The 12,605-nt window shown below is 48.6% G+C and overlaps 1 long non-coding RNA gene across 1 annotated transcript; it reads left to right on the plus strand.

Moving 5' to 3' along the window:
* Nucleotides 1-2,325: 2,325 nt before the first annotated feature.
* LOC109304681 lies at nt 2,326-11,423 on the plus strand. The gene is made up of 3 exons (XR_002099448.1): nt 2,326-2,437; nt 8,924-8,927; nt 11,413-11,423. It is a non-coding gene; the product is annotated as an uncharacterized LOC109304681 (long non-coding RNA).
* The last annotated feature ends 1,182 nt before the right edge of the window (nt 11,424-12,605 follow it).

Here is a 12,605-nt window from a genome sequence, read left to right on the forward strand (position 1 = left end):
TTTTGTGCCAGCATCAAGTATATTTTTGGGGCCAAAATTAGGCACTGAGAGAGGGGTTGCTATGCTCTGACCAGAGTCAATAAATGCTTTCTGCCCATGGCTGAGAGCAGTTACATAGACATTTATTTGTATGGAGTCTTTTCATGCAGGTCTGACTTGAAAGATATGCATACCTATGCAGGTGTGAACTGTGCCTTAGTACTGATATTCACACCAATCTGCCCAAGTGACTTTTCCTAATAGAACACCATTGATATCCATAGCCTGCCCACAAGTGTTCCCCAGAGGCACCCATTGTCCAGAACAATAGGTTTTAATGGCTCGCTGCTGGGAACACCCAAAAATCACTGCCTGCAATGCAACTTGACTGAAAAGAATTACTACTGGCCATTCAAGCACCCTCCCCCTTCCACCGTGGTAGCAATTGCTCATGGATGCCTAGCAAAGTTCTCAATGTGCTAATGGGACATATTCAAAAAAGTGGGTGTGGGGACCTCACCCACATTTGCCAAATAACTCTTAATTCGGGATTCAGCCATTTCAGTGTTCTGCTCAGAACCCCCTTTTTTTCTGTTGAACATGTCTCATGTAAAAAGGGGGTGCTTGGAGACTTGGGAAAATTGGGTCTGTGATTTTACTTGCTGCTCCTAGCTCTGGATGTGCTAATGGGACTGTTAGGGTAATTGTATTTGGATCTTGGGGAACATTGGATTCATAGCTGAATAAAGGCTATAACCTGTGGCCTAGCAAAGCTACTAACCACAAGGTAGAATGGTGTGTTAAAAGTAACATTGCAAGATGCTGAGGCAAATATTTTCCTAACTATGTAGTAGAGTTGTAAGATATATAGCTCATTGTGTAAGGAAAACAGGATGCAGACCACCAACTATCATAAGAGATAAAGCAGAAGCGAGACCTTGGAGATGCTGAAGAAATCAGCAAGAAACTGCAAGTGACTGAAAGAAGGTCTTATTCGACCTGGAGGGATGTGGGCAGTGGGGTTCCACAGGGCTCCGTCCTTGGGCCCGCACTATTCAACATCTTCATTAGCAACATGGACGAGGGGGTAAAAATCACCCTGTTCAAATTCACAGATGACACTAAGACGTGGGGAGATGTGGGTATGCTAGAAGGGAGGAATAAGCTGCAATCGGACCTGGACAGGTTACAGGGGTGGGCAGATGAGAACAGGATGGGTTTCAACACTGATAAGTGCAAGGTACTGCACCTGAGGAGGAAGAACCAGCAGCATACCTACAGGTTGGGGAACTCCCTTCTCGTCAGTGCAGAGGCAGAAAAGGATCTTGGAGTCATCACTGATGCCAAAATGAACATGAGCCGACAGTGTGGTCAGGAAGGCCAACTGTACCTTGTCATGCATCCACAGATGCATCTCAAGCAGGTCCAAGGAGGTGATCCACCCCCTCTATGCGACACTGGTCAAGTCGCAGTTGGAGTACTGCGTCAAGTTCTGGGCGCTGCACTTCTGGAGGGATGTGAACATCAAGAGGGTCCAGAGGAGGGCCAAACGCATGACCAGGGATCAGCAGGGCAGGCCCTATGAGGAGAGGCTGAGGGACCTGAACCTGTTCAGCCTTCACAAGAGAAGGCTGAGTGGGATCTAGTGGCTGTTTACAAACTAGTCAGGGGGGACCAGCAGGCACTGGGGGAGTCCCTGTTCCCCCGAGCACTACAGGAGTGACTAGAAATAACTGTCACAAGCCAGCAGAGGGTAGATTCAGACTAGATATCAGGAGGCGCTACTTCAGGGTGGCTAGGATCTGGAACCAACTTCCAAGAGAACTGGTGCTGGCTCCTACCCTCGGGGTCTTTAAGAGGAGGTTAGATGTACACCTTGCTGGGGTCGTTTGACCCCAGTACTCTTTCCTGCCATGGCAGGGGGTCAGACTTGATGATTTGCTCAGGTCCCTTCCCACCCTACCAACTATGAAACTATGAAACTAAGCCAGGTTCATGGTTTTAGGCATGTGCTCATAGGGAAAAGACATGTAAATAAGTGAAATGCATAGGTAATTCCATGATAATTCAATAAAGAGTAAACAGAGGCGAAATTTAAGATAGGAGGGAATATGGGTGGAACAAAGGAGGGACAAAGTTGGAGTAAATGTTAATGAGCATAAACCAAGGTGTATAAATATGAAAAGAACTAATGTTCAGTGCAGCTCCCCGGTTTGTTGGAGCTGGCCTGAAGCTGTCTCCATTTTGAATAAAGCTGTTGATGAGCAATGTGCGCAGGTAATGCGTGATGGCATCAATCTGTTGTCTCCCTAGTTGTTGGGCATTGCGTGGAGTTGGGGTCTAACAGGGATCTATTGAAAAAAAATGGGTGCAGGGACCCCTCTCCCACATTTGCCAACCAATCCTTAATTTGGGGTTTGGCCATTTCAGTGTTCTGCTCAGCATTCCCTTTTTTGCAGTTGAACATATCTCATATGAAAAGTGGGTGCTTGGAGACTTGGGAAAATTGGAACTGTTTTTGTGGCCATTAGACACCTCATGTTTTCACAGGAGGGGCATTACAGGAACCTGATCTGTGTAGGTTAGGAATTAAAATGTAAAGAACATGACTGTTATAATGCTTATGACCCTATTAAAAAGCCCTACCTAGTCAACTCCCTTAGCACAAGAAAATGGTGCTCTGAGGAACAGTTGTTTTCTGCATAACAAGATGGCTTTGTTCACTTGTGATGTAATCATCCAGGAGAACCAGATGATCTTGGACCCCTGGAGATGTCCAACTGAAGAATGGAGGCACTTAATAATGAAGTCATGCAGCTACTGAATGCAATATATGCTGTGATGATCCTTGTACTGAGGCACCAGTGCGGGATAACAGCTTCACATGCCTTGTTATATTGGGAAATTTTTTAGCTGCTGCAGTTGGTGAGCTGACAGGTAGCTGTGGATCTTGACACTGACAGTGTTCTGCAGATCAACCTACAGAGCAACAATTGCATGGTCTGGGCACACACGAGCAGCTCTGACCAGTGGGAACACATCATACTCTCATCTTGGGATGATAAGCAGTGGCTGGAGACCTTCTGCATGAGCGGGGACAAAGTTTCCCACATCGTCTCGATGCTGTTGCCACACACTGAGTGCCAGGAGACTGTCAGGTGTCACCCATCGCACAAGAAAAGAGGGTGGCCATGGTCATCATGAAACTGGCCACCCCCACCAGACTCTGCTTCATCAGGAGCTAGTTCAGCATGGGTCCCTGCATGGCCAGGGTGGCAATACATAAGGCATGCCAGGTGCTGCAGGACATTGCACTGAACAACTTCATCTGCCTCCATAACCACAGGAAAGTACTTGAAGGCTTCAAGGCCATGGGGTTCCTAACTGCATGGGTGCATTTGACAGCACACACATCCCAGTCCTATCCCCATCCCAGGAGAGTTGGTCATTTATCAAGAGGAAGGGATTTGATTCAGTGATCCTCCAAGCCATAGTTGATCACCAAGGATGCTTCACTAACATTTATAGAGGCTGGGCAGGCAGTGTTCACGATGCATGTGTATTTCAAAATTTGCTGCTGCCTGGCATGATGGAGAAAGGACAATATGTACCTGGGGTCCCTGATGTAGTGATCCATGGTGTTTTGGTGCCCCCACTTATCATGGCGGATGTGGTTTACCTCCTTCTGCCCAAGCTTATGAAGCTATATGGAGGACAAGTTATTAACTGGCAACAATCCACATTCATCTACCACCTCAGCAAATGCCATATGACTGTTGAATGTGCCATTGGCCATCTGAAAGTACAGTGGAGGTCACTGAACTACAGGCTCGAGGTGGAGCCAGAAAACATCATTGCTTTCATTTTGGCAGCCTGCATGCTCCACAATATTTGTGAGACCGGGGGGAGATTTTTAGTGACTCATGGCCTGAGGAATTGTGGGAAGTGAGGGAGGCAGTGGCCAGGCACAGACATTGGCAGGCAGAGCACGGTGCCCCCCCTAGATCAGCAAGCAAACAGTGGTCAGGGAGCTATTGTGTGGAATTGCCTGGCTGCACACATTCTGGCTGCTGCAGATGAAAAGGGTGCGCTGTAGGCCACCGAGCGATCAGCACTGAACGCTAAAACATTCAGCAGTTAGCAGTTATTCATAAAATAAGACATTTCATTGCAGCACTTCTGTCTGTCTGAGTACATTGTCTCTAGTGGGATTGGGATGGGGGAGGAGCCAACAGATGGCTGAATTCTAAAGGTTTTCCTTTGCTTGGGGGAGGGGAGGAGCCACCATCAGGGCGCTCCTGAGGCTGTTCCCTCTGCTCACAGCCCTGCTCCTTTAGGCTCATGATTGGGTTTACAGAACTCGGCTTGTGGGGGGGCCAAAGCTTTTTTCATGGTTGTTGGCAGCCTGGTTGCAGGCATCTGTGGCAGGCAGCATGCACCTCCTCCCCTCTGGCTGGTCCAGGGCCAGGGCCAGGGGCTTGGAGTGAGCACGGGGCTCCCTGTGGGCAGCAGTGGCTTCCAGCGGTTTTTTGAAGTCTGAACCACCAGGACTGCAGCATGGCAGGGGAGCTGGGAGGCAGGCAGCTGCCACTCAAAAGCAGGGGAAGGGAGTAGGGGGGGGCTTCAGGGCTGGTGCCCGTGCTCATGGGGGCAAGGCAGCCAGGAGACACTGCCTGGGAGGTGGAAGGGGGCATGGCCAGGCTGCCTGGCATGGCACTGGAGGCCCAGCCCTTCGCCTCCCTCCAGCCCATGCCGGGCTTTAATTGCTCTGGTCCAGTCATGATGCAAGCAGCTGGGGGCCCTGTCCGGCAGGGCTGGGGGGGAGCAGGGGGCTGTGAGTTGGGAGTGAGGGACATGGGGGGACAGGAGGCTGTGGGCAATGGGAGGGGGGTGAGGACACCACAGGGGTGGGGGGCTATAGGTGAGGGGCACTGGCAGTGCCAGGGGACTGCGGGTCAGGAGTAAGGGGCAGTGGCAGGGCCAGGGACTTAGGGTCAGTAGCAGGGATGGGGGGCTGCAGGTAGGCACTGAGAGGTACCAGCATACCCTGGGAGTGAAGGGCAATGGTGGGGCCAGGGATCTGCGAGTTGGGAGTGAGGGGCAGCAGCAGGGACACCCCCGCACCCTCCCCCAACTCTTGCTCCCACTGGCCATCCCAAGTGCAGACTGGCACTGCTGTGTGACTGGCTGCCACACACAAGGGCTGCCTCGGCTTGAACCGCCCCCCTCCCCCCATGCCTCCCACCCTCCTGCCTTGCTCCTGACAGCCATCTGGACAAATGTCAGCACCCTGTTCAAGTGGAATAATAATTCACAAATGAAATAAAGTTTAACTTGACGACATAGTAAAATGAACAACAAGGTGAGAATAAAAATAAAGATAGAAATAAAGATAGGAATGAAAAGAATAAAAAATAAAATAAGAATATATATTTTTTCAAGTATTGGTGGAAAAAAATAGAAAAAAATGTGTAAAATATGTGAAAAAATAATAAAAGTAATGAAAGGATTTAGTACCAAGAGATCAGCAGGGTGGATTGTTATGTGGCGCCCCCTACACTAACTTATTTTGAATAGTGAACTGAGTAATTTATGAGATTTATGAGGGCTCATGTGTACGCAGTGACAGAAACATTAAAACTCACCGTTCCAACTGAAACCCTGAGGATTAAGTCTCCATCATGTATACAAGCTCCCTGTATGTCTAAGTAAGCCAGGAAGGTCTTCAGAACAGCTTTCTACAGTACCGTACCTCTGAGGAAGCAGAAAACAAGAGTAAAACCAAGACAGGGAATCCCTTTCAATGTTGGCTTCTTCCCTTGGACTGCAGGGGGAGCTAGAAATGAGATCTGAAATACAAGAGTAGAATGTTGTCCCACAAAATGCCCTCACACTTAATACTGTTTACTGAAATCTTATCACTAATAAAGCAACCAAGGATGGATTTAGATACCCATAGTAAAAAGGAAGGAATGTCTTGGGGGTTGTCATGAGAGTGAAATTCAGATCAGGCTTTATATGGCTTGTACTACTGTAGTGTGAGGCCTTCAGTATCTTAACTAAAGTAACACTCACCATTCCCAGCCCTGCGAACTGGGTCCCCCCCCTTTACCAATGGGGAACTGTAGTACAGAGGGGGCTGATTGGATCCAAGCCCCAAGTGAAGCATCTGGCAGGGCAAGGAATTGAACTGATCTTCCAAGTCTTAAACTAGTACCCTAAACACTTGACCATCTTTCATCTCTATCCAGGCACCCCATGAGATTTTGGATCAGCTATTTAATGTCTCTGGGCCTCTGTCACCTCTGCAAAATGAGGATAATACCAGATTGTTCCATTTGTAAATCAACCTTTTTTCTCCCTCAGAAAGACCCATAAACAAATCATTAGTTTACTTATATGCAGGGTTAGCCTTGGCAATAGGCATTCAGCCATATTGTAACATCCTAATTTTGCTTGACTCCTCACAGAAGCATCAACCTGAAAATGTGGGATTGACTTATCATTGGAACGATACAGTAGTACATCCCTTGTCTGTCTCTCCTGTTCAGACTGAAAGCTTTTTGGGTCAGGACCAATCTCTTAATCTGTGGCTGTGCAGTTCCCAAAACAGCAGGGCCCTGATCTTTCCTGGGCATGTAGGCACTAAGGAATAATAATGTGGGCCAGATGTGGGTCTTTACTAACTGTTTCAAAAGTTACTACCCTTCCTGAAATACATGGGAAAAAGTGGTTCTCAAACACACAAGAAACATGAATCATTGACCAGCTTGGTCCAAACCTCAACATGGTTTTGAGGTCCCTGCCAGCCAGAATTTGGAAGTAGGGGATGGATTTGTTTCTGCTGGATCAGAAAGCAAGTTCTCCCAAAGGAGAAGTAACAAAGATTTGTAGGTGCAGTGCTAGCTAGCCTGACCTCGACAAGTAACTTAACCAAGGCGTTTTATAAATCTATCTTTATTCTGTCTATGCAACTTGCTGCATATCTGCAATGAACGTGAATCCAGCATGCATTTAGACAAGGCAGATTAAGACTGCATTGTGTCTTGCGCATTCCAATCTGCACCATCTTTAATAAATACATGCAGCAGCTTATCCCTTCTGACAGAAAGGATGTTGAATTTAGTTAAGTGGTACTTGAGCTCAGATGACTGAAGAAATTACTGACAGCAGAACAAGGAGGCAAAGTGTCTTACAAAGATTTAGAAGATTAGCATTCTCTCAGGAAAGCCTTCATGGCTCAGATTCTGGTCTCAGTTACAGCTGGGAGTTCAATGAGTTTGCACAGGTAAAATCCAAGGCAGAAGTTTAGCCCATAAAGTATGGCTTTGCATGCAAAAAACTCCATGAGTTTGAAAGATAGCTTTTCCTACACCCGGGATTGTCCAGGCACAGGCCAAAAACTGTGAGATAAGAACCATCTCTTTGTTCTGGGTTTGGACAGCCCCTAGCACACTAAGGTCCAGCTTAATGACTGAGACTGAAGGGTACTACTTGTAGCAGGCTCCCCAAGCCCCTGCTGCTTTGGAGGATGGGAAGGATGCATCAGAGGGCTGCAATCAGGTGGGGAGCTGAGCTGAGAGGTGGGGAGCTGAGGGAGGCTACAAACAGGGGCTAAAGGGCAGCAGGAGACAGCTTGGCAGCTAGCTGTATGACCACAGGCAGCAAGGGCTCTAGGCAGGTAAAAGGGCAAAGACGACAAGTTAGTGGCTCAAGCTCCAGTGCCTGAGGCCAGACTGCCACAGACCACATTGGGTTGAGCACTGGGTTGCTTAGAAACCCCTGGGCAAAGTGAAGGCCACATGGCTGGAAGGGATGGACCTCAGCATACTAAAAGCGTGGCTTCTGGTACAGAGAGCTTAATCTAGCCCTGACATCCACTGTGGAAAAAAACTCCTGCTAGCTTGGGCTGCTAGAGAGGGGATCCCAGGCAACACAGATGCCCAGAGAGGCTGCAAGGAGCCAGCAGGGTAGGATTTGCTGGGACCCAGGGAGACCCAGGAGGGGTTTGGGTAGTGGCTGTGGGCAGGTAGTGTGCCTGAGAGGCAGCCTGCAGTAGGAGAGGCTAAGGCCCAAAAAGGGAGAGCCCTGCAAAGGTCCAGGACCTGATGGGCTGTGTCGAGTTAAAGCCAAGCAGTTAGAGACTGGAAATAGTGGCTGTGTAGACTCAGGAGCTCCAGGGGCTGAACTTAGTACAGAGCCAGGGGCCCAGTGCAAGAAAGAGATGGACCAGGCCTCAGTCCACAGCTGAGAGGGAGAGAGGGAATGGTCCAGCCAGGGTTAGGGACCCAGTGGAACAAGGCATTGGGCTAGGGGGCCTGGTGCATACGAGGACAGGCTAAGAGGGCCCAGGACACGAAAAGACAGAATAATATGTGCAAGGTGTGAGTGTGGCTATGGAAGTGCCTAGAGGCCAGGCAGACAAAATATGGCCTGCAGGCTGGATGCCATTCTATCCGGCCTGTGGGGCCCCACCAAAAAACAATTGCCTGCCCACAGCTGAAAGCCAGCGGAAGGCGCACTTTCAGAGGTCGCCTGTACCTCCACCTCCATGGGGCTTCTGGCACTTCAGTTAGCACCCCCATGTGGAGGCACCAAGTGTGATGGCATGCTACTGGACAGCTGGTGAGTGGGGTAGGAAGCATGGAGGCAGCCTGGCCCCCCCGGCCTGGCCTGGCCCAGCAGTGCACACTCCCAGCTACAGTGCCAGGAGCCCCATGTGCTGGTATGGAGCCAGGCTGCCTGGCACAATACTGCAGAAGTGGATGGGTGGATATTGGGTGTCTGGGGGTGGGGTCTGGGAGTGAAGTCTCCCCTCACCCCCGTCTCAAGCCCTGGCCCCCCAGAGTGTACAGTCTTTGCCTCAGGAGCAGCAGCAGGCTCTTAAGGCACTTATGGCCCTTGGCAGGTAGAGCCCCCTGGTGATGCTTGGCTGCGGCTCCAGCTGAGTTCCAGGATTTGCACATGGCAGCATGGAGCCAGCCCAGCCTGTTGGTATGGGCCTTCAAGCTGGACCAGGCTGGATCCATATCAGCACATGGGGATCCTGGCATTTCAGGTGGAAGCTGTGTGCCACTGGGCCACTGAGCTGGTCTGTGCCTCCAAGTGGGGCTTCCAGCACTGCAGCAGGGAGCTGCATGTGGTGACCCAGAGCCTGCCCAGCCCAATGGCACATGGACTGGGAGCTGCACGGAGCATGTCATTGGGCTGAGCAGTCTCTGTGCTGCCACATGCAGCTCCCGGCACTGCTGCTGGGAGCATGTGACACTGGGCCAGGCTGAGCTGGTGGCATGCTTCCACATGCAGCTCGCCACTGGAGTGTTGGAAGCCCCATGTGGAGGCACAGAGCTGGCCTGGCCCAGCCCAGCTCGATAGTGCGTGGCTCCTGCCTGAAGTGCTGAAAGCCCCACATGCTGGAATGGAGCCAGCCTGGTCTGGCTTGAAGATCTGTACCAGCAGGTCAGGCAGGCTGCATGCTGCCACATGTACCTCCTGGGACTAAGCTGAAGCTGCAGCTCTACACTGTGGAGGGGCTCTGCCTGCTGTAGGCCATGAGTGCCCCCAAGGACCCGGTCCCTGCTGCTGCTGCTGCCGCTGGCAGCAGGGGTTGTGCACCATGGTGGAGGCATTGGGCGGGGGAGGCACTTCTATATATGCAACCACTTCTATATATACCATGCAAAGACATAAATCAGGACAAATATTGTTTTAACTTAAAATTAAAATATGTTGCATTAGATGTTTTGTTTTTAGTATATGATTTTTTTTTTGGTTCCAAGATGGCAACCCCCCTCCTAAAAGGAGTACTGCTGGGGGCAAGGGGAAGGACATCTGCTGGCAAAGGCCATGGGCTAGGGGTGAGGCCTCTGGTCCCAAGATGGTGATCAAGGGGTGAGGCACCTGTCAAGGGGTAGGGCTATCCTTTTGGCCCTGAACAGCTCACCAAAAGTCATTAAGTGGCCCTCCAGCCAAAATAATTGTCCACCCTTGCCTTAAGGCAATTAAGACTGTATGGATCATGATTAAGGCCCAGAGAGCCAGCGTCCAGAGGAGTGGGGCTTCTCAAGAGAGACAAATAGGATTGAGCTTAGAATAGCACCAGTAGGATCGCTCCAGGGTTTGGGGAAGGGGCAGCCTCCCAGCATAACACAGCATTAAATTCAAGGCATGACGGGCAAGACACCAAGGAGGCGCACCCTAGAGCTAGAGTAGGGTAAGATTAAGGCAGCCACCAGGGGCATCCAGGGTGCCCTTGTGGTCAGTCTTGTCACACTACTACTAAAAATAACAAAACTACTAAAGATAATTTATTTACTTCCAGCCATTCTGATTTCCCTAAAACACCACAGAGTACTATATGTATGAGAAATATCATCAGCACTACACAAGCTGGCTGCTGGTGACATCTCTTGTCTTGTTTGCCAATGTAATGTGGTTGTCCCCTGCCACTGTGAGCCTTTACCTGTATTTTAGGCTCTATCTGGTTTGTCCTGGTTTCAGAAGGAATGTGTAACAGCAGGCTTTGAGCCTGATCCTAGGTATGTCTCCATTGATTTCAGTGGGCAGTGAATCAGGCCCTTTTTAAGCAAGGAGCCATCTGAACTTTGGAGTGCCTTTGGAGCTAGGCTCTTTACTCTTAAGCTGATCAACACAACAGTTAGAGCAGACACTTCCCTTTGATGCAGTAATTTTTCTTCTGCCAGTTTCTTAGCGGGCGAATCCTTGCTCTACGTTTGTCTACTATCTTGTACACACTGTGTTCAGGCAGTCCCTTTGACCCATGTCTGTCAGTTCCATGGACATTGTCTTCCTGTACCTGTATTGCTTTCTTAACGTTTCAGCATCCTTCTGGGGGGGAGGGAGGGTTTCCTACTTACCTGTTGCTCAATTATACCTGGTCATAAAGATCATTTCACTCTTCTGCCTTACAATTTCAATCTTCCTCTGCTTTGTTGGCAAGGGAATATGAGCCAATTTCTGAGACAGGCAGAGGCTGAGTTACTGCCTGAGAGGCCTTTAATTTCAAGGTAAACAGGACATACGCTACTAGTTTTCTTAATACTGCAGTCTTCAAATAACAGTCCTTTCAAACTTCTCTCTCCACGTGATTCTTTCCATCTATCTGGTCTGAGCAACTTTAATTCCTGTAGAAGATAGTGCTTCTTCTCTTCATGGTAGAAGGGTCAAGTAGACAAGCAGGCAGGCAGGCAGGCAGACAGTAGAAAATCAAAACCCCCAAACCAAATCCATGTTATACATTGAATCAAAACAAGATTTAGGATATTGGAAAAATACAAATTCCTCATAAGCAACGTTAGCAGACATTGGCACAGATGGTGCTGATCAATTTCTATGTTTGTTGCAAATCAAAGAGTGTTGTGGTCCCTAAATGAGATTAATCATCCTGAACAATACCACATCCTACTGGGGAAGATGCATCTCATTTCTATTCAGGCTTCTTAGCAGCCTCCATTCCATAGCAGAAATGCAACCACCAACAAGCTTTCTGGCTGCAGGTTTGCACCAAACTGTGAAGTGACATGCGCTTTGACACTGATCTTGTTGCCATTTCCAAGGTCTCTAGCACTACAGTCCTTGTAATACTGTTTCAGGAGTCTTAACATCTTCCCCTGATGAACAGGGGGGGCCTGGCCACTGGCAGGGACAGGATGCTGGCTTGGGTGGTCCAGGAGTCTCATCAACCTCCACATGCAATCAGTTCACGTGGGTTTGAAACATTAGAAAATTCCTTGGCCTTAGCAGATGGTAAACTTGATTACATTGAGAAAAAACAAGATGCTAACGAAAGAAAAGGAATGATGCTAAAGGGTATTACTTAAAGCTTTACCCCATTATTGTACAATGTAACAGTTCCACCATCTTAGGTTCATTTAATCACACTTTTCTAAGCAGATTGGAAAGTACACAGATAAAGACTCCATAGACATCTAATTTAGCCCCAGAGAATCTGTGAAGCTTGCTGATTCTAACTGCTCCATTTCAGGGAAGGCAATTAGCGATAAAAGGGAAATACAGCTACAATGCCTTTTACTGAAGGAGCATAAACTATTACAATAAAGAATATAGCACTTATAGGGCTCATTTTGCAAGGCGTTTCCTGCAAAGACGTAGCAAGAGAGAGCTACTGTCCAAAAGAGCAACCTAGATGGCTAATCTACAGTGTAGAGACAAGTGAGACACTTGCCACTCAGGCAAGAAGAGGTTTTCTGTAAGGTTGATGCAAACTAGGAATTCTCTTTTGTGGTGGGGGTGGGAATGGAGGTTTCAATGAAGAACAAAAATGAGGCCTTTCAAAATTGTTATGAAAAGAAATGAAAGAAAAACATGAAGAGGGAGAGAGACCCCAGCAGGGGCATTCACTTGAGATGTAGGAAAACCAAGTACAAGTCCTTGCATTGCCTAATTGAGAGCAGGGGCTTGAATCTCAGCCTATGCAAATGCACTCACATCTGGGCTGATAAGTGCAAGGCTCACTTGGTAAATCAAGTCATGATCCTGAGACAGTTTTGTAGAACCCAACACATTTCCTTTTTCTATTTTGTGGAAAATTAGGTTTCCTATTGTAACGAAAATAGATACTTTTCTCTATGTTTCTTTGTTCCTTG

This window comes from Gavialis gangeticus, unplaced genomic scaffold (genome assembly GCF_001723915.1).
Source record: "Gavialis gangeticus isolate Ggan-Ray unplaced genomic scaffold, GavGan_comp1, whole genome shotgun sequence".
Classification (NCBI taxonomy): Eukaryota; Metazoa; Chordata; order Crocodylia; family Gavialidae; genus Gavialis; species Gavialis gangeticus.